The following is a 23,337-nucleotide window of genomic DNA, read 5'->3' on the forward strand; positions in this document are numbered from 1 at the left end:
GTACCAATGTTCTGGTTGTCACCTCGCACGAAGCGTGATTTATTGAACGGATACGATACGGTAGTTGCCACGATACGTTAATCCCTGACGTTTAATTTACGACTGCACTTGTTATTTTGTGCAAGATAATCGACTTGCGCAAAAATTGCAAGTCAGGGCGCACAGTGATCGTGTATGCATTTCGTTCCTCGCAGGTTGCACGATATAGATTAAGCTCAAGGGTAGAATTTACATCTCTCCAAAATGAGGAAATAAAAATTGAAGTACTAGGAACTTCGACAGTCTAAAAATGGATTTACAGTGCAGGGCACAGAGGGTGAGTCTCGTAACCACCCTGAATTTTCTTGTAAATTATTTATTGCGTGGAAAAATGTTTCAAATGAAAACTGTTTGATATCGAGAGTACGTTTCTACTGATATAAAACAATTTTCTTTTGGAACATTTGTTAATGCAATAAATAGTTTATTAGAAAATTCAGGTGATATAGTTAGGTGACTCACTGTGTGTAACAAAGTTATGGAAAATATTAGAAGACAGAAAAGAGACATGTGTATAATACCTCTCTTTTCTGTTTCTGAAAAAGTTCTATAACTTTGGTATATCAGCACACGTGGCAGCGTCTCGCGCTAAGTAGTTGAGTGGCACGTGACGCTAGCAGTGTATCTTTTCTGCGATCGAAACGTCCAAAAACTTTGATACCAATTTATTTTTTTGACATAGTGTGACATAGTAATTGTCATGTGACATTTTACTATTTGACATAGTAATAAATTTTAAAATGATGACATGTGTAAACCCACCTTAATATATTTACAAATTGCGGTCTAAAAAACCGCAGAAACAATTTGTTTGGGTTCTGAGTTCCTTCTGTCGATTATAAGAAATATAGTAAGGCATGTTTCACACGTATTTTTTTAATAATTATTCCTTGTGTGGGCGTTGCTGAACCAGAGTCTCACTGGAAGCAACTATCAAGGGGTTAAATATATATAAAAATAATCTCCTTGAAGTTTAAAATTTTTAATTGAATTTTAATTTGTAATTGAATTTTATCTTGTTTTATTTTTCAAAATTGAGGTATTGAGAGTCCTCTTTTTCTTTGACTTTAAAATTTCTCTGGTTTCAGATGGAATACAGTCAGTGTATTGTATGTTCCATATAGACTCGTTATTCAATGATGAGTTTATAGCGTTAAAGACTTTTTCCAAGTCAGTTTATGCTGACCCACTTTAGTCTTGTCAAAAACTCTTCCACTCTAAGGAGCGAAAATATGAGGAAAAAATATTGTATTAAGTCTATAATGAGACTATTTTGTGTTGAGACTATAACGAGATAATATTGTATTGAGACTATAACGTGACAATATTGTACTGAGACTATAACGTGACAACATTGTATTGGGACTATAAGAAGACAATATTCTATTGAAATTAGAACGAGATAATATTCTATTAAGACTATTACGAAACAACATTCTGTTAAGACTATATGACGAACCCTCATTACCTGAATACCCTAACATCAGAACAGACTTCTAGTAAGCGATTAAATTATTATGAATACATTGAAACTACGACTTATTTTTTAAGTTTCAGCAAGAATGAAACGCTGTATATTTACTCGTTACTTGGGACACTAATGTCTAAAGTCTAAAAAGTCCTAAAGACATACTGATTTCTAACTTTCGACGTCTTAAAGACGTCCTTTGGATATTTTTAGGACTTTACTCGATGTCTTTAAGACGTATTTAAGACGTCTCCATGCTATATGTGCAAGATAATCATATTAATAATGACTGAGAAATATTAATACCATTAATAAATGCTAATAATCAGGGACATTATTAAAAACCCTAAAAACATACTGATTTCTAACTTTCGACGTTTTAAAGACGTCTTTTGGACATTTTTACCACTTTACTCGATGTCTTTAAGACGTGTTTAAGACGTCTCCATGCTATGTGTGCAAGATAATCATATTAATAATGACTGAAAAATATTAATACCATTAATAAATACTAATAACCAGGAACGTTATTAAAAGTCCTAAAAACATACTGATTTCTAACTTTCGACGTTTTAAAGACGCCTTTTGGACATTTTTAACACTTTACTCGATGTCTTTAAGACATGTTTAAGACGTCTCCATGCTATATGTGCAAGATATTCATAATAATAATGACTGAGAAATATTAATACCATTAATAAATGCTAATAATCAGAAACATTATTAAAAGTCCTAAAAACATACTGATTTCTAACTTTCGACGTCTTGAAGACGTCTTTTGGACATTTTTAACACTTTACTCGATGTCTTTAAGACGCCTCCAGGCTGTATGTGCAAGATAATCATATTAATAATGACTGAGAAATATTAATACCATTGATAAATGCTAATAATCAGGAACATTATTAAAAGTCCTAAAAACATACTGACTTCTAATTTTCGACGTTTTAAAGACGCCTTTTGGACATTTTTAGCACATTACTTGATGTCTTTAAGACATGTTGAAGACGTCTCCATGCTATATGTGCAAGATAATCATATTAATAATGACTGAGAAGTATTAATACCATTAATAAATGCTAATACTCAGGAACATTATTAAAAGTCCTAAAAACATACTGATTTCTAACTTTCGACGTTTTAAAGACTTTAGAGTAAAGACACCAGTAAAGACACCAGTAAAGACACTCCAGTAAAGACACTTTACTGGATGTCTTTAAGACATATTTAAGACGTCTCCATGCTGCATGTGCAAGATAATCATAATAATAATGACTGAGAAATATTAATACCATGAATAAATGCTAATAATCGGAAAGACTAAATCAATCTCAATTAGAAATAATTAATTTCGATTTCTTCGAGACCAGACAGCCGTTTCAGAATACAGTGAGTCTCCGGAAACAGACACCACCGAGCGCATAAATATCCACGGGACCTTCAATTCGTTATGTCACTGTTCCTGCCCGCAAGTATGAAAGGAAAAATGCAAGAATTTATGGTGGAACTTGTATCATCAGGATGCATCTCGGCTCGCAGCCGCGTCCGAAGAGAGTTTTATCAAAGGAGCATCGTAATCGCGTGCGGCGCTATTGATTGCAGTAATTCTCGGCGCAAAGACGGGAGTTGCGGGCAGTTTCCTCGTGGAAAACATAGATTTTGCTCGCGGTTACAATCGTTACGCAACACTTCGGGGAATATGTTGTTAGATTGTTGATTCTAGTGCCACTTGCCGACGATGTGAGATGGCGCTTGAGTTTCGACGATTGTGATTGAATTAATTAGTAACAGTGCAATTAATAGTATATGAGCTATATGGATGCATACAAAATTATAAATGTATATGTGACTAATCGATCGGAGAGGATTCAAAGTTGATTGTATTAATAAAAAGAAGAATAATTGAATTATAGTAGAATTCTGTTTATATCGTATGGCTTGGAAAATTTGTATTGATTTTAAATTTTAAAGTAATATAATAAGCCTTATATTTTAATAAATTAGTAAAAAATCTGATACCTTTTGGGAAAATATTTGGGAGAATACCAATTGTTACTCTTTATGCAGAAAAAAATTGTATCAATAGATTATTTACAACGATTAATAATCGTCATACATCTTTAAACATCTATACATTTTATAATTTCAAGTATCAAGCACTTCAAGTACTATCATGCTCAGATTGATTTTATACACTATAAATATTTTATTTATGCAGTGTTCAAGCTAAAGAAGGCCACTTTAATACTTCCTCTGTGTTTAATAACACGAAATTTTAAAAAACTAAAAAATGATTCTACACAAAAAATTATATCTACATATTATAGTAGAACTATAACAAGAGAGTTAATATAAACTATTATAAATTATCTACAGCATTTAAGATAGGTCTTAGCCAAATGCAAAAGTCCAAGACTTCGTGCAAATTTTGTGGATCATTAATTTGCATTACGCAAAACCCTTGTACAAAATATGAAATTGATTAACCATATAGTTATCGAGAAATTATTAACAAAAGTTGACCTATTTTAATACCGTGATATGTTCATAGAATTCGTAGATTCGCAGAATCGAAAAAATTGCTTCTGAGTTACTTTCTGTGTCTGAAACAGGAAAATTATATTGAAAAATGTGAACAAAATTGAAATTGTTAACATGTATATTTCAATAAAACTGTCCGTATAGATTTTTCGTAAGGGATAATGAAAAAGGAGATTTGTGAAAAAATTTATCTCTCTATTGCAATGAAACCTGTCAATTCTAGCTAACCACTAGTGAACTGAATATTCTATTTTCGTATTGCAACCACTATATTAAAATTTTATTTCTTTCAATAAATCTAAATAGGTTTAAAAATTATTACTATAATCTACATAGTATCATACCAATTTTATATTCATCGTCTAGTAACAAACTCACATTTGACCAACATAGTTGGCTAAGGACCACCTTTCATTTCAGAGTGATTGAAGCCTAATTATTAGAGAACGTTTAAAGTTCGCGTGAAATGTGTCTGACTTGGGACTTATTCTACTGACTGCACTGTGTCCGACTTTGGACTCATTCTACTGGCTGCACTGTGTCTGACCTGATTAATGCACATAGGCAGTAGAATTAGTATCGAGTCAGACACACTTTAAATAATGTTAAAAATTATTACTACAATTTACATAGTATTATACCAATTTTATATTCATCATTGAGTAACTAACTCCTATTTAGCCAATATAGTTGCCCAAGAAATACCTTAGAAGCTGAAATAAATCTTTATTTACTTTTATAAAAATATATATGTGCATAAAAATCTATTGCATATCTAACAGTCAATAATATGAATAATATAAATTAAAAATATCTCTAACACTTCTTTCTAGTTCCACTACATCTTACTTCTCAACAGATCTTACAAATCAGAAGCAACTCATTCTTCATAACTAAACTAAGCATTATAAACGCCTCAAAATGGAAAATTTCCTTCAAAGAAACGTTCCTCGAAGGATCATTTACGTCGATGGCGCGACGAATGCGATCGTCGCGCTCGTTCCGCTGTCGAACGAAGAAAAAAGGCCACTCTGGTTTGCAATAAGAAACTTGTCCACTCTTAAACAAAAGCACATAACGAAAAAAATGCGAAGGAAAATCTTTCAGGAAGAGGATACTTAGCACTCGGCTACGTCCAGTAAAGTCCGGTGATGCACGAGTTATGCAATTACATTTGTAATGGGCCAACATTCAGCCCCGACAACGCTACAGCAATTCGCGGTAATTACTGTACCGTATCTCGTAATCCATCGCAGGTCGCGTCGTCTAGCGAGGCTTGTCTCCTCCCATCGAAAGAAGTCGAAATTTTGCACTCTAAATTTGTGTTTTCTTTTTTTTTTTAATTGAAGCTTGCAGTAATAACATGGGCGAATATTAAGTTGTATAATGTTTACTTAAGTAATTTGTTTACTTGAACGTGAACTCGTGATTGGAAGGCAACAGTGAGCTTATAAGGCGAAGGAAATATATTTCTGACATTTACTTCTGGTTTTAGCGAGAACAATAGGGAGGCTCATCTTCTTGCGTTGAAAGCAGTCAAAATTCTGCGCTCTGAATTTTCGTTTTCTTTTTTTTGTTTGATGCTTCCAGTAATAACATGGGCGAATATTAAGTTGTATAATGTTTACTTAAATAATTTGTTTATTTGAACGTGAACTCGTGATTGGACGGCAACAGTGAGCTTATAAGGCGAAGGAAATATATTTTTGACATTTACTTCTGGTTTTAGCGAGAACAATAGGAAGGCTCATCTTCTTGCGTTGAAAGCAGTCAAAATTCGTTTTCTTTTTTTTATTTGAAGCTTCCAGTAATAACATGAGCGAATATTAAATTGTATAATGTTTACCTGATTTACCAATTTACCAAGGGTTTCTTCTAAAATGCGTGTGAAACGTGTCTGACTTGGGGACTCATTCTACTATCTGCGCGCTAGCTAGAGCTAGATCAAACGACGTCAGTAGAATAAGTCAAGTCAGACAGAGTTCATGCCTACCTACATGTTCTACATAAAAAAAAACACTTAACTAAACTACAAAAAAAGAATCACAATATTAGACCTACCATTCACTTAAAAAAAGTTCCTAAGTACCAACAAACTTTGCAAAGCCTACAGAGAAACATCCATTTAATCCTAGAAAATACTGACAGAGTTCTACATAAAAAGAAACACTTAACTGAACTACAAAAAAAGAATCGCAATATTGGTCCTACCACTCACTTAAGAAAAGTTCCTAAGTACCAACAAACTTTGCAAAGCCTACAGAGGAACATCCATTTAATCCTAGAAAATACTGCCAGAGTTCTACATAAAAAGAAACACTTAACTGAACTACAAAAAAGGAATCACAATATTGGACCTACCATTCACTTAAAAAAAGTTCCTAAGTACCACAAACTTTGCAAAGCCTACAGAGGAACGCCCATTTAATCCTAGAAAATACTGCCAGAGTTCTACATAAAAAGAAACACTTAACTAAACTACAAAAGAAGAATCACAATATTGGACCTACCATTCACTTAAAAAAAGTTCCTAAGTACCAACAAACTTTGCAAAGCCTACAGAGGAACGCCTATTTAATCCTAGAAAATACTGCCAGAGTTTGATTTCTTCTCCAATAGTTGCAACAATCTGTACCACGTAGAAGAGAAGTTTCGACCCTGTCAGATCAGTTTGGGCATCAACGTCCTCGCGGCTGTTTTGCAACGATCATGGCTCCACCTAAGGGCAAGCAAGAATGAAAGAGTATGTGGTACGGAAGCGTTGTAACTCAGCAACTCGGGACACGTTTCCTATTCAAGGCTTGGCACGTGTTACACATAGGGGGTCGCGGGACGAGTATGGAGTTCTCATACTGATTCCGACTCCTTGACACGGTCAACGCGCACGAAGGTTAGACTTCCGATCCGAAAGGACGCGGAAATTTTCTAAACACTGACCTTACTCGTTTCTTCGCATTCTTGGGTAACTGGATAGTTACGTGCTGGGTACAAGTGGCCATTGGGTACTTGAACTACTGGCAACGATTGTCTTAAACAGTCTGTTGGAAATTAGATACTGGTTGAATGAAGTAGGTAATTGTGTGCCTTAATTCATGAAAGTTGAAAGTTCCATAAATAAGTATCTTTAAGAAGTGGAAAATGGTATTGTTTCTGATTATTTGTTATTTTATGAAGATTCTTTTAATCATTTTATACAATATTTAAATTCATGTATTGGTAACTATTTTAAGTAAACAGTTAGAAATTAGATACATATTGAATAATGTAGTTAGTATTTGTATTTTCAAATCTTGAAATATCTTTCAAAAATTGGAGATACTGAATGTTACTGTTTCTGATTATTTTTAATTTTATGAAACTTTTTTTAACCATTTTATGTCATGTTTAAATTCACGTATTCGTAACTGTTTTAAATAAACAATTATAAATTAGATACAGGTTTACTAAAGTATGTCTTTATATATTGTTGAGCACTGAATATGAATAATGAACATCAATATTTTAAAGAAAATACCTTAAAGAAATATTTTTTAAAAATTGAAAATAGTGAATTTTATTGTTTTTGACTATTTTTTTAAATAAAGCTTTCTTAATTCATTTTATACACATTTTAAATATGGATTTTCTATCTGAAATGCTAGAAATATTTTACTAGTTTTCTTTCTCTATCTGGCAGCAGAGACAAGTTTATTTCTTACAAAATGTACATATAAAAGAAGATTCGCTTGAATGGTTTGCTAAACGATTTAAATACCTGAACGAATTCTTTTTCATCTATTATTTTCTACGAATGAAAAATCTTCGTTACCCCCAATTACTTGACTAAATTCACTTTCGATAAAAACTTTGTTCTTGGAAAATCGAAATTTATTCATTACCTGCCATTAGAATACAATTCGTCTAATCTTTGGTCTTATGTAAGCTTTGCGCGTTCCATCGACGCGTAGCATTGATCAGTTTGAGAAGACATTTGAGGTCACAAACGTGAAGATTTATTTTGTGCAGTAAGGTGAACTGGGAAATCCTTGTATTTAGAATAGATACTTAAATGGCTGAGTTAGATAGTTCGACAGTCTGATTATTTATCAATTTAACAATTCGGTTTCTGTTCAAGACGATTTCAAGGAAACAAAATAGAACATATTTAACATCAAAACAGCAGTTCCAAAAATCTAAAAACATCGCATATCGGAATTTCAGGTTTTAAATTAAAAAGATGACTAGACTGCCAAAGCAGCAACGCTTAGGAAGACTCAAAATGCCTCAAAAATAATAGTTTAATATCAAGACTTCGACAATGTAATTAAAAGATTTTCGAATAACTGGATGCAAAGATCAATTTCACTTGTATCTGCAAGACTAGCACGCAATAAAGCTGGAAATTATAAACCACATATTAGTAAACTGAGAAGTTATGACTAAATAAAAATTACACACGTATTAGTAGTGCACATTAAATTAACTCATTCATATACATATAATAATAAAAGATAATACACCAAAATGACCAAGTTTTAACGAAATCTACAGCATAAAACATATTATTTTTTAATGTAATGATTTTCTCCGCAACACAAGAAAATACAAAGTTAAAAATGATATAAATGACATAATGAACTCTATTGAATATATAAAGAACCAAATTTTATTTTTGCAGAAAAATAGTACAAACTCTTTAATTTATAAATAGTTTAAAAACAGTATAAACTCTTTAAGAATTGTACATATTCTATTTTATATTAAATAGTATATACTCTACATTATCTATATCAAATAGTATATACCCTAATCTTTAAAACAATCATATGTAAATCTTTGATGATCGCTTATGACCAAGAAAACAAAAGAATCCATAAACTGAAAAATCATATTTCTTTGAGAAATGAGGTACTAGTTTAATTTAATTTGAGGACCAATTTTTTTATAATAATAATAAGACAGAAAATAACCTATTATTTCAGTTATTAGTTATATTACAAAATAGTCTTCTTTGAGTTCTTTTAGAGCTGTTATTATTATATTTAAAAATAACCTTTTTTGACTTGTTATTATTATATTAAAAAGTAACTTTTTTAGAGCTGTTATTATTATACTAAAAAATAATCTTCTTTGAGTTGTTATTATTATATTAAAAAGTAACTTTTTTAGAGCTGTTATTATTATATTAAAAAATAGTTTTCTTTGAGTTCTTATTATTATATTAAAAAGTAACTTTTTTAGAGCTGTTATTATTATATTAAAAAATAACCTTCTTTGACTTGTTATTACATAAAAAAATAATATTTTTAAGTAATCATTAAATTAAAAAACAACCTTTTTTGAGTTACATTCTTATCGCAGTAAATGATCCACGCGCTACGATCTCCCCAAAATCGACATAAACAGAAAAAACCGTCGAACAGCGTAAATTGCTTACAGTGTCGCAAACAAACCACAAGAGTGGGTCGTCGTACCCGCGAATTCGCAGCAATTTGACACGAACGAGTCTTAACAGTCTCATTACGACATTATCTAGTTATCGCGCGAAAACGAAATTGACGTGAGCAATCCAGAGAAGCCACACGACGCGTCGTACATCGAACGAGAAGACCAGCTATCGATTGTCATTTTCCCGTAATTTAAACAATCGAGAACCGAGCTTATTTCATATTCCCTCATTTTTCCATCATCTGCAATTTGCGAGAAACGCGATCATAAATGCACCGCCGATTTCTTCACGCAAAGGAAAATTTCTAAGAATCCCTCTTATTTTCGTTCCTTATCGTTCCAAGTGCCTCCCTCGTTTTTAATCCTTTTTTACTAGAGGCAGTTCGAGTCAGTACAGATTCGAAGCGTGAAACGTGGAGGATTTGCGGGAGATAATCTTATTAAGCGTTTTTAACTAGACAAGCCGAAGACCAGACAAGTGGTCGTAAAGTGATCCTTATGGTTGCATAATTCTGACCCCATTTACTATAATCCTAACGTCGTTTTTTCTCCTGCTTTATGTATTGCTGTTTCATTGCATTACGACGATGTGGATACCATAGCAGGGATATAGATGCTAGATGCATTTTGAAAGGATATTGCTTTTTCTGTATCGAGGCTGCAAGTGATTCTGTTTTTGTTAGGTTAGAATTTATGGAGCATTCAGTCTTTAATGGAGTTTAGGAAAGAGATGGAATTAATATTAATAGGCAGGATCTACTTTTCATTTGGCTTTGAGTTACAATTAATAAATAATTGATGAAGAGGAAAAGGCTAAAATTACTTAAATTAGTAATTTTAGAGGTAATATTAATTTATCGAATTGTTTCCGCGTGAAGTATGTATACTTTATTTTAAAAGACTTAGATAATTAAAAAACATGATGTTTTCTGTTCTGCCATAGCTTCTCAATTTTTATTTTCAAACATATTTTTTTAACAGAGGACATCATTTTCCTCGATACATAAATCAGGAAACATAAATTTCAATTTACTTGTAAGGGAGTAATTTATTTATTCGTGAGACGTAATATAATATTCAATAACAGTATAAAAGTTTATTAAATACCAGAATTATTTACATGGCTGTCAAGTTAAGTAATAAATAAAATTAAGAATTCTCCAATAAATTTGATTGTACAATTACGCCACTTTTAGCAAGAATTTATTTTAAGTATCTAGTTCTGAAGTTTTACATTTCAAACAGCGAACCTATCGCTGACTTTTGCCAGCCAATTAATTCTCGTATTTACGCGCGTCATACTTTTACCTCTTCGATAAACCTCGAAGACGTTACGGTGATTCGGCACATATCTTCGCTGTTTCTTTTAACGATTTAGAAATTTTAGCATCCAGTCGTTTCCACGAAACAGTCCCCTGCAGGCACGAACTGTTATTAACAGTAAATGTGTGAAAACTAATTTTCACATAATAGAAGATTCAAGATAATTAAAAGACCTCTTAATCAGCCTTATTACTTCCGACACACAATGCACCTACTCGATTTACTCTGCCTTTGTTATACGCACTGTTCGTTTTTCTTTTGTGGAGGACTCTTTGATAGAAGCATTATTTTAAAATATACAGGGTGTCCCAGTTTTTCTCCACGAAATTTTGCAAGCATATTCTATAAGCAAAATTTAAAAATTAAAAAATGTTATACAGGGTGAGTTATTTAATTGTTTCACCCAAATTTACTTGGAAACTAGTTTGTTGTACAAAAAAATGTTTCAAACAAAAGTTGTTTGATATCATAAAACATACATATATACATAAAAAGTATAATAAAAATATAATATACATATATATGATGTCATAATGTGACGACTGTGTGTAGCGTGATAGCGAGGATGTGACGTCACTCATCCCTATTTCTATTCTAGTCCATCAAGAATAAGCAATCTTTTGTTATTTCGTATTTTTATTGTAACTTTTTAATAAAGTACTTAAAAGCCAATGTATCGATAGCATTTTTTTCTTAATTTTGCTTGTAGAATATGCTTGCAAAGTTACACAAAAAAACTGGAACACCCTGTATATGACATTGATACCTGTTAAAAGTTTAAGTCTTAATCAGGACCGAAAATTGCGACTATTACAAGTCATCTCTGCAATTAAATTTATTTAGCGACAGAGCCCCACACTTTTGCACGAAACTACTATTTACTTCTACCTATCATAAAATCCTCAAATTATAATTGCAAATAAGTTTCCTGAAACTCTTTCTACTGCAATAAAAACATACAAACTTATCAACGAAACAATTTAAAAATACTCGTATATATTGCCCAACATACTCAACCAAAATTGACTATTTCGAATCCATGATCCCTGAACTCTGACATTTGGAATCCTCAAAATTTCCCTAGGAAATATCCTCTAACTGTCACGAGTGACTATTCCTCAAATCACTGCTAATCGATGTTAACTGTTGCTTTTTACGTTACAGTTTGCATTGGTCACCATTTTATCAATATTTGAAGTGTATGGAGGGTGCGAACTAATCGTAATCCTAGAATCCCCGAAAGTTAACACTGTGTACCGTTAGCAGACACTTAATTCAGTGATTCACTCGATACATATCTGCACAGTACCTTTCCCCATCCACAATATTTTGTTGTGTCATTTTATTATCACTTTCCCTCGGTCTGTATCGGTTCGCTGATCTTCGTGACACAGATTTCTAACAATAAAGAAAATTTATCGTTACGTAAACACGGTGAACAGTCGTTACCAAATGCCTTTGCATATTTACGAGCTTCTTTGACAAAGGAACATCGTTGCTATTTGCCGAGGTGTGCCAACTTTTCGAGTCAATTTGTAGAGGAGAAATTCAGCTGTGGGAACTGATTGTAGATATTGCGATACTGTTGTTTTGGGATTCAGATAGTATTTTTCTACTTTCCAAGACTTTTGATTATGGTAATCTAAGTAGATACTTTGTATGCGTTATGTTTAATTATAATCGATAATTTCTGTAGGCGTTCAGTGAATCATTTGCACTCGTTATATGAAAATCTAGAAGTCGATTTTGATTTAGAGATTCAGATTTCCTAAGACTCAAATTATCCCAATTTTCAAATATTCCAGTATTTAAATATACAAATTTTCAAATACTTCAATATTTAGATATGCAAATTTTCAAATATAGCTATACTTAAGTGTTAAATTTTAAAATAAAATCTAAAAGTTAATTGTGATTTAAGGACTTAAATTTTCAAATATTCAGATATTATAGTTTAAAATATCTAAATATTTGAAATTTTAAAGTTTCATATTTTCTAAGAATTGAACACAGTTTTAAGGTTTAGGTCCCAAAATATCCAAATTTTCAAATATGTCCACCCATATTTTTACATTAAATTTGCAAATAAACTCTAAAGGTTAACTGTGATTTAAGGACTTAAATTTTTAAATATCCAGATATTATAATTTAAGGTTTAGGTCCCAAAATATCCAAGTTTTCAAATATGTTCACCCATATTTTTGTATTAAATTTCAAAATAAAATCTAAAGGTTAACCGTGATTTAAGGACTTAAATTTTTAAATATCCAGATATTATAGTTTAAAATATCTGAATATTTGATTCACGTATAAATACCAAAATAGGTAACAATTATTTACTAATTTTTTGGAACAAATTTTAATCAAAATAAATTTCACATATGTATCTAAATACTAAACTGATCAGAAATTGGGTTCTGATCAGCAACTGAATCCTTGGTTGTAATGCGAAAATAGGATATTTCATTGACTACTGTTTACCTACAATTAACTAGCTTCATTACAATTGACAGACAAATTTTTACACAAATTTCTTTTTCCATTAGCAATACGAAAAAACAATATAGACAGTTTTATTGATATTAATATATTCGCTCCATAACATTTCAATATAACATCATTTCAATTTTGGTAACGTTCTCCAATATAGTTTTCCTGTGCCAGACATATCAAGTAGCTAACAAGCAGTTCTTTTCAATCCTAGCATGTTACAGTATTAAAATATGCCTACTTTTATTAATACTTTGTCGATAATTATATGGTTAATCAGTTTCAAATTTCACACAAGGATTTTTCGTATTCCAAGTTAGTGGTCCCCAAGATTTGAACGAAGTCTTGGACTTTTGTGCTGGCTAAGGACTACCTTAACATTCATGCGAGAGTACACAGGAATCGAGGTCAAAGCAGTGACCTGAAAGTGCCTGTTCTAGTATTAGCAGGAGGGAAGAAAAAAAAAAAGAGTATCAGGGATCGAGTGTTCGATTTCGATTTCGCTTTCACTGGTACGAGCACCTCGACGACGTCGTCGAATCGGGTCAAGTGCATTCAGGCCTGCAGCTATCCTATGCTCTTCGGTGTCCCTCCAGAGTGTATTCAAAGGAGCCCACAAATTACATCGTTCGCAGTCTACGACACGCGTCACCGTGTACTTATATTGTACGTGTGCATGATCGTCCGTCAGCAATTCGTACGATCTGCGTCATTGATCAATGGCAAGAATCGTGCACTGCTCAAAACAATTAGGGGATTGTGTTTCTGGACGATTCTGGAGTTCCAGCGTGATCGTCTGACGAGTAAAACACTCTCATTAACATTGATGAGCAACGATGAGTAACGTCTAATGACATTAAGATTAATATTTTGGTGCGTTGGGTTGAAAAGGTGTAATCTCTTTTCTTTTCTTTTGTTCAACAGTGTGTTTACTGGGAGGTTTAGTAGTATCTAGATCAAAAGAAATAGTAACGAAAAAGATATTAAGATAATCTTTGGGATACGATAATTTGGGATAAGATAAACTTCCCTTTTATAACAATAACATGAGACAATAGAATTTAGTAATATAAATTCACTAAAACAGAATGCTAAATAAAATGTTGCATTTGCTGAACTTCGGTCTTAATGGATTCAACCCTATTTAACCCTTCCTTGCTTTGAATTATAAATGTGCAGTATATTTTATATTTTAATATTTCATCCTCCAGTGACGTCTGGTTAAACTCTTATTAATCCTATGTTGCATTAAATTACAAATGTGCAATATATTTTTTATTTTAACATTTTATCTATTAGTAAAGATTAGTTAAACTCTCATCAACCCCTGCATTAAACTGCAAATGTGCCACACTTTACCTATTGTTTAGAAGTTTAAAAAAGACTCTATGGTATCGAATTATCTTTTTTCTTTGTTTGAAACTTTAACTATAAGATTTTCTAATTACGTTAAATAACACTTATAATATGTAACATTCTTTTTTCTAAGAACATGTGCTGTAAGCTTGCAAATTACTGAAAGCACTTTATTCAGCTTATGAAATATAGGAGGAATATTTTTGATTCATTTCCATTGACTTAAAAAAATTGGAAGGAAATATTAGCATAATTTCAAAAAAATTTGGCGAGCAAATATTTTACTAGCTCATAATAAACAAAATATTATAGAACATTGATTTCAAATTTACACTGAATAAAACTGAAACAGTGCATCTGGATGTAAGAGAGTTCATCTAAAATTAACTATTTTTAATGTTCAACTAAATTATAATTTAAAATCGTTTAGAGCTAAATAATTCAAACATTCCTTGAATCACGAATTTTTTTACAATATTTTTTACTATCCCATTTAAAATAGATACTTATTACTAATGGACAATTCTAGTGCCAATTTTAAGTTTTTCATTCAATCGATTAAAGTTCCATTGCTAGTAAAGTGCTACCTCGATGTGATACAACGATACGTGAGTTTGTTTATGCTAACTCTGATTTGTTGAGAGTCGCTATAAGTAGACACTTTATTATGAATTCTTTAGACGAGTAAATGAGACAATAATCTTTTGTCGATGGAAAACATTTGCAGCTGGTATTTCATGAGTAATCGGTAAATGAATAGACGAAAGAAAATATATACTGTTTATTGAAGAGCACTATATTGAACTGAATGATGTATGGTGTTACACTTGATATGTAACTGCAATTAAAGTGGAAGAGACGAAAGAAAAATTTCACAGTTTAATTTTTTTAAAATACATAAATCGAGTGGTCACTAATATTCTAATAAAAAAAACTGAAACACTCAGTGAAAAAAAGGTTGATGTACATAAAAATTCATTTACTTTTTTGAAGTATCTATATACAACGAATTTCAATTAGTATTCATTAATCTGTATATCAAAATTCAGATTTAAATTGATACATCATATTATTAACTATTCAAACATTTTTAATCAATTCCTACACATACACTGCATACACTGCAATCTCTAAAAAATTTGTCTACCTCGAAATACCCTCAAATCCACCTCAATATTCAACAAATTCATTGCAATATTTTTCTCGACATGAAATTAAGAAAATGTAAGAAATAAGAAGCGGAACGTTCTCCTAATTATTCGACCACCATCGTTGAATAGCTCTGTATAACAAGGAGGACTGTCTCATTCTCAAAGGAGCGAAGAAGATCTCAAGGTCAATTTCATTTTACTTTTTTATTTTAAAACGAAGAGATAGAGCATAATGAGACCAGTTCAAACATACCAGTCGGTGCACGATGTTATTGGAAATGTTGAAGATAAAACGTGTTCCAGCTTGAGTTCTTCCGCATTGCAACGGCTTCTCGGAGAGCATCTACCTTTCCGATTTGCCTTCTCTATCTTCTAATGACAAGATCAACGACAATTTACATTCCAGTTTGAAATTATCGTATTTATCAGTTACAATATCTTGTGTTCACCTTTTACAATAGATTTTCCTGATACAATCTTTCTCGCTTTATCTGCCTATTTGATAAAATTAATTTAGATTTCATTTACTAGCGAGATATATTTAGATATACTGCATGCATAAGACTGTTATCTAATTGTAAGTAATTTTAAAGTATTTGTAATGATTTTATATAAAATTGTATAATATTCTTGGAGAAATTATTATACAGAAATAATGTAGGAAAAATTACTTGAACTTTGTGTCTCAAATTTTAAAGAATGGATGTGTAGTTAAATTGAAAAATTCTATAATGATTTATTTACGCTATTTATTTTTCATTCTTGCTTTCAAAGCAGCTATTATAAAATTAAGAAAATTCAATTATTCAATTAGTATTTTAAATTGTATATTTTTTAATATAGACAATCATTTAACTGAACAATTCTTCACTTATTTTGTGCACTGTGTGTTTAGGAAACAGAAGCACATTGCAAATGGAGATGTTTGTTGCTTGAAGCTTAGACACCTGGACACCTTGTCATGCAACTGTTCTGATGGTAGGTATGCATATTCTTCTTTTGTCGCATTTCTCTGCACGTAATTATCCTAAGTATGACTATGTCTCTATTAAAATTTCAAGTAATTACTTTGAGAAATTACTTAAGCAAAAAACAAGGGAAAATAGCATTTAAGACTCTTACTTTAACTTATACTTCTTGATTTACACGGTTTATAAAAATTGTTTAATTTCGTATAATTGACAGTTCGTAGCTATCGATTCTCAAAGTTATTAGGATTAAATTTTCGATATTTCATCTAATTTTGTGTAAATTGTCAAAATTTTCTTTCAAATAATGGTTTTGGGAAATTGAAATTCGGATATTAGTAAATTCATAAATTAAGTAGTTCTAAAATTAGAGAATTGCCATGCTGTAGAATTGCGAGATTGTGAAAAATAGACGAATATTTATTTTTGAAAAATCGAAATTCAGTTAATTTCTAATATCAAATGATGAATAGAATTTCATACACATATTTTTAAATACTTAATTACCGCAATAATTTATCCACTATCGATTAATAGCAGTTTCAGATTTGCATTGCAAAAATGATTGCAGATTCCATAAGATTTCTACTAGAAATAATTGTTGCAAAATCTTCATACTTTATCCAACACTACAAATGTAAACGAATTATCCTAATTATAATAGCTCGCTGGCAAAGTATAAGAAGCTTTTTGCAAGTATCCAATGCCGTGAAAGTAGTAAAAAATTGACAAGCTCTGCAAACTAGAAGAAGTAGCATTGACTACTTTCACTAAAATAAATATAGCCATTGAAAAACTCTCTCTAGCTCACCAATTTGGAAAACTTAAGAGGCCCTCCTAGAATAACCGAAATTTGGAAATATTTACAGGATGCTTCACCTAAGTAATGCAACAGAATCTTAGATTTTAAGACGTCTATTTAAATTTAAATAAAAAAATAGCTACAAATTGATTTTTGTCAGCTGCTCCCAAAAATAAAGAGAAATCTCAGAAAAATTCAGAAATGGTCAAATAATTTCACAAAAATGTCGAGGATACAAGGAGCCTATAACGAGTAAGCTACTGCATCCTATAATCTCTTCATTGCATCTCCCCTTCAGAATTCCCACGAAATGTTATCGCCACTATTGGAAGTTGTCTCGCGGACCCGCGATTTTAACATTCGCTGAACGTCACCGAGACCGATCTCAAACGCCGAGCTCAAAAGCACCGCTTTATTAAAAATTCTTGCCTATTACCTCCGACACGGCTGCGAAGTCCGTCGAGAGCATTGAAAGGAACTCACAAATTACATTATTAGTACCCTCAGACATGCGTCACTGTCTACTGCGCCGCGTTCAAGCATGGCCAATTTGAACGTCATCGATGGGTGCCATTTTTGTACCTTTCGCGACACATTTTCGCCGTGAAAATTGCCTCATTACAACCAACCCGATTAGAAGCTCGCGAATGATGGCTCTTTAGACGCGAAGATTAACGGGAACTGAGTGAAGAACAAAATAGAAGGTTGTTACGTAATTCCTCCAAAATGTCACCTGCTTGGGTACCTCGATTCAGAGAGTTACTCTTATGGGAAGTAAACTGGAGACTCTTGGAGACTGTGCAAGGTATCCAAGCTGAAAAAGGCTACCTAAATACTTCCTCTGTTTCGAGTAACACGAAAAACGTTTATGGCATAATTTGAAGGGTTTTGAAGAAGGAATATTATGGAATGATGTTTTGTAGGATATTTGTTTTTTAGTTTCTTAGATTTTCGTATTATTTAAATGGTCTATTTTCTGTTTGTATAGAGGAGGTATTTAAATGGCCTGCTTTAGCTTAGACACCCTGTAGTTCTTGTAGCTATATGTATATTAAGGTAGATATCCTAATACCTGGACGCTTGAGACGTCAAATATTCTAATAAGTGAATAATTTAAAAATATTATACATGACCTGATAGTTGAATTCTGATATTCCAGTAATATAAGTATTATTTTGTGATAGAATTTTTTGTCTTTAATTTCGATTGAATATTAAAATTTAAGTTTACAATTATAAATAAAATTAGCATTAGTGTTTAAGTATTGGGACATAGTCAACTACTGGAACATTTATCTTATGTCCCAAGTTATTTGTAGCCTGGATGGCCTAAAGTGAATACAATAAAAAAAAAGAAAATAGAATATTAAATCCCAAGCCCTCGTTACAGTATTTCTTCGTTATAAACTCCCACTTTGATATACAAATCAAGTTCACAGAAAACAGGAGGTACCATTTCTCCAAGCAACTCTAGCCAAATACAGTAAAAAAGGAAGATTCCCAGAAAATAGAGAAACAGTAACGAGTCTATATCTCAAAAATCCTGTAACTTCTTCAGTCCCTTCTGAAGAGACCCCACACCCTTTGACCCAACTCAAAAGAAACCACAGAAGCAAAAAGAATTAGCAAAGACTTACTTTCCACCTTGTCCAATTCCTCACAGATCTCCTCCAATCAGCGTCGCGAACTCTGGGCCAGCCAGGGCCTACTTTTCCGCGGCAAAGTCAGGGCCCACGATTCCCGTTCGAACCTCTCACAGTTTGTAGAAATCGCGGCGTGAAGGTGGTTCAAACTGTCCCACGATGCTCGAAACTCAGAAAAACGAAAATCGAGTGGCCGATCGTTTCGCGAACGCCCGATTGCGATTCTATGGAGAGTTGCTTCCGGTTAGCGTCTCGATTTGGACATTGTTTCGTCGAGTGTATCGGGGAACGATGTCCAGACCCCGCAGGAGTGCCGATGGGTCCGTTCTGCGCGCCGTCGAGCGCACTACTGGCCCGATCGTGCTCGTGACACCGGCTCGAAAATACGTATATTCTAATGCCGCCAATCGGATCTAGGAGCGTGACCGCGCGGACGCCCTGCCGATTTGCGTCTTCATTGATACGAGCTCGTGCCCGATAAGCAACCGGTTCGAGCGTTTCCCGCGGAATTTCTGCGTGGACCCCGTCCCAGATAGCACACGACGTCTTGAAGACGTCTATTTTATGTTCATTTTATGCCTGAACGTCTTACGACATAATTTAGACGTCTTAAAAACATCCAAGAGCATACATCTTAAAGACTTGCAAAGTTTACGTCTATAAAACGTCTTAAGGACACACTACATGGACGTCCTAAAGACTTACGCTTTTCGACGTCTTAAAAACATCTAATTTTTATCTGAATGTCTTATATACGTAATTTGAACGTCCTTAAAACGTCTTATAAATGTTTCTTAAGACGTCCTAAAGACATACTGATTTGTAACATCGGACGTCTCAGAGACGTCTTTTGGACATTTTTGGGACTTTACTGGATGTTTCTAAGACGTTTTTAAGATGTCTCTGTGCTGTTTGGGAAAAGACTTACGCTTTAGGACGTCTTTAAAACGTCTAATTTTTGTCTGAACGTCTTATATACGTAATTTGGACGTCCTTAAAACGGCTTATAAATGTTTCTAATACATCCTAAAGACATACTGATTTGTAACATCGGACGTTTGAGAGACGTCTTTTGGACATTTTTAGGACTTTACTGGATGTTTTTAAGACGTTTTTAAGATGTCTCTGTGTTATTTGGGGTGCTTCTATGGGAGATTGGTCATGAACTTGGTGGGTCAGCTGCAGACATGGGGAATGTTTGAAATGGATTGGTAGAAATAGGGACAATTGGAATATTTCGCCTAGCAAGTACTGGGTGCTTCCCAGCTAGAGAAAGAGTACAGTTGACACTTCTATAAGAAGATTAATTCGTACCGCGTTATGAGAAACTCAGAATGCAGATAGCACACGTCTTGAAGATGTATTTTGTGATCGTTTTATGCCTGAATGTCTTACGATATTATTTGGACGTAAAGACTTGCGAAATTTACGGCCATAAGACGTTTTAAGGACACGCTGCATGGACGTCTTAGAGACTTATGGTTTTAGATGTCTTAGAAACATCTATTTTTTGTTTGAATTTTTTATAGACTTAATTTGGACGATTTTAAGACGTCTCATGAATGCTTTGAAGATGTCCTAAAGCATATACATTGTTTTGTATGTCACTTTGCAACTAGTGTTATTTACTGTTATTCGTGAAGTTATTGACGATAAAGTTTGGAAAAATATTCCACCAGAGTAGTTAAGGGTTAAGAATGATTAAATTATCTTTAGGGGATTTTAAAAATATTGCAATTTCGATTTCGATTTCTGAGAGCAATTTTTCACATTTCTTTTTTTTTTTTTTTTAAATTGGAAGAATGACTGTCTTTTATTTATAAAAACTTTGCTATATAAGTGACTAGAGAAATGAGTAGTGACATAGTGACAAGTATCTACTTGAAAAATAAGGTAGGATTTTTGACTCTTGTATCCATGAGTGACTAGCCATATAGCATAGAGACGTCTTAAAAACTTCTTACAGACAACCAGTAAAGTCTTAAAAATGTCCAGAAGACGTCTCTGAAACATCTGATGTTACAAATTAGTATGTCTTTAGGATGTCTTAAAAGACATTCATAAGACAACTTAAAAACGTCCAAGCTATGTCTATAAAACGAAAATAGACATCTGTACGACGTCCATGTAGTGTATCTTTAAGACGTCTTATGGTCGTAAATTTCGCAAATCTTTAAGACATACGCTGTTGGACGTTTTTAAGACATCCAAATTATGTCGTAAAGCGCTCAGGCATAAAATGGACATAAAATAGATGTCTTCAAGACGTCACGTGCTATCTGTGTATTTTCCTAATGAGAAATTTCAAATTTCTTTGCTTCTTCGATGATCTAATAAGAGTCAAAATGATTCAATGTGGTCTGGTCCCATTAGTTGCCGCAAAGTATGCATCGAGGCAAGTCTCATCGTGCAGAATTCGCTTTAAGGACCAAAGAAAGAAATAAGAGGCCAGTACACCTTATTCATAATGGTGGAACTCGATGGGATTCCCAATTCGAAATAATGCCTCGATTGCTTCAAGTTCGACTATTAAACGTAGGAAGGGAGACCAGAGGCAAACGTTATAAAACAAACGCCAATCGACCAATAATCTTCTGCTTCCATTTTTGCATGTCATTTCCATCTCTCCTTCACCTTAGTTTTTGGCAACACGTGATAAATTGTAGGATATGTTTCGATTATGTATCCTTTTGTTCTGGCTTCATAAAATCCTTTGAAAGTAGGTATAAAAATTGTTATGATTATAAGTTAGTAGAACACAGTCGTGAAAAATATCGCTAATAGGGATAAAAGCAACAAGTTGTTACTTTTGTCTCGATTGCAATTTGTAACTTTCTTCTGTACTCTTTGCTTTAACGAATGTTATTTTAATAAAAATTATTAAGAAAAGAAGTTGGAGTTGAAGTTTGAAACAGAACACTAGTTAAGGTGATGTTTTTTTACCTTGACGTATTAACTCGTCATACTGAAACGTATCTTAATTTGATTAACTTATGTAAATTTCTTCTTGACGTATTAACTCGACATTCACAATCTGTATGTTTGCACATGACGAGTTACTTCGTCGTATCCATTCTTCTTTCAACGAGTTAGTCTGTACGCAATTTTCACATAACGTATTAACTCGTTGTATAAAATTGATGTTTCTTACCTCGACGTATTAACTCGTCATACTGAAACGTATCTTAATTTAATTTATGTAAATTTCTTCTTGACGTATTAACTTGACATTTACAACCTGTATACGTTTCCACATGACGAGTTAACTCGTCATACCCAGTCTTCGATGAGTGGACCCATCTGTACACAATTTTCACATGACGTATTAATTCGTCACGGTGAATCCACGTGTCTCAACTTGACGAGTTAACTGGACATATATAATTTATGCGAATTTACTTATGAAGTATTAGTTCTTCATATTGCACACGTGAGAATCTTCCTATGACGAGTTAACTCGTCAATCTTCTTTATCAAGTTCAAGCAGAATATCATACTTCATGCACTATAGTAATAAAATTCGTATATTAAATATTTTACATATTATTATAAATTAATGATACAGAAATACGATAATTGTTTATCCAGCTCATCGTATTTTTTATAAATATGCATAGTAAAAAGACGTTCACAACACTAAAATTAAAGAAACAAAATAAATAAGTTACTGAAATGAGTTTGAATGTATTCAGTGAAGGAGTTTAAAATTAATGTTTCATGGAATCAGTGTATCGTATATAATTGTGTCTTAACAATTCTCCCGCGGGGCAGAAAATTAAAATGGAAATAATTACAAGCCCGCCGAGCGCAAAGTAAATTGTGAAACTATTATTGTGGAATAAAAAGATGTTTCGATTTAATCATCCGAAGAAGGGAGATTTCTGCAACTTTGACTATAAGGAGCGCCGCGAATCCTTGACACACATCATCGCGCCGTTATTAAGACAGGATAATCGCATCGCATAGCGGATTTGGAACGGATGGTTTCTCATTAATGGGTTTACGACTTTCTTCCTTAATGACAGTCTAACTGGTTCAGAGAGTTAAAGGAACTTGGTCGTAAAGAGAGGTACGACTTTTTAATTCTTATATTTCTTTCTTAGAATACCCAGCGCATATACTGTGTAACA

The 23,337-nt window shown here is 32.8% G+C and overlaps 1 protein-coding gene and 1 long non-coding RNA gene across 2 annotated transcripts in view; one reads left to right on the forward strand and one right to left on the reverse strand.

The window, feature by feature from the left end:
- The window catches only part of LOC143186641 (uncharacterized), a 76,607-nt gene extending 59,705 nt beyond the window's left edge, over positions 1 to 16,902 (forward strand). Inside the window, exon 6 of the long non-coding RNA XR_013003090.1 lies at positions 16,691 to 16,902. This is a non-coding gene — a long non-coding RNA (uncharacterized LOC143186641). The remainder of the gene's footprint in view (positions 1 to 16,690) is intronic.
- LOC143186640 (uncharacterized) overlaps positions 1 to 19,541 on the reverse strand; it is a 41,475-nt gene extending 21,934 nt beyond the window's left edge. The window contains exon 1 of the mRNA XM_076390347.1: positions 19,202 to 19,541. The gene's annotated coding sequence lies outside the window, so the exon portion shown is untranslated. The remainder of the gene's footprint in view (positions 1 to 19,201) is intronic.
- Positions 19,542 to 23,337: the final 3,796 nt, after the last annotated feature.

This window comes from Calliopsis andreniformis, unplaced genomic scaffold, assembly GCF_051401765.1.
Source record: "Calliopsis andreniformis isolate RMS-2024a unplaced genomic scaffold, iyCalAndr_principal scaffold0022, whole genome shotgun sequence".
NCBI classification, from domain to species: domain Eukaryota; kingdom Metazoa; phylum Arthropoda; class Insecta; order Hymenoptera; family Andrenidae; genus Calliopsis; species Calliopsis andreniformis.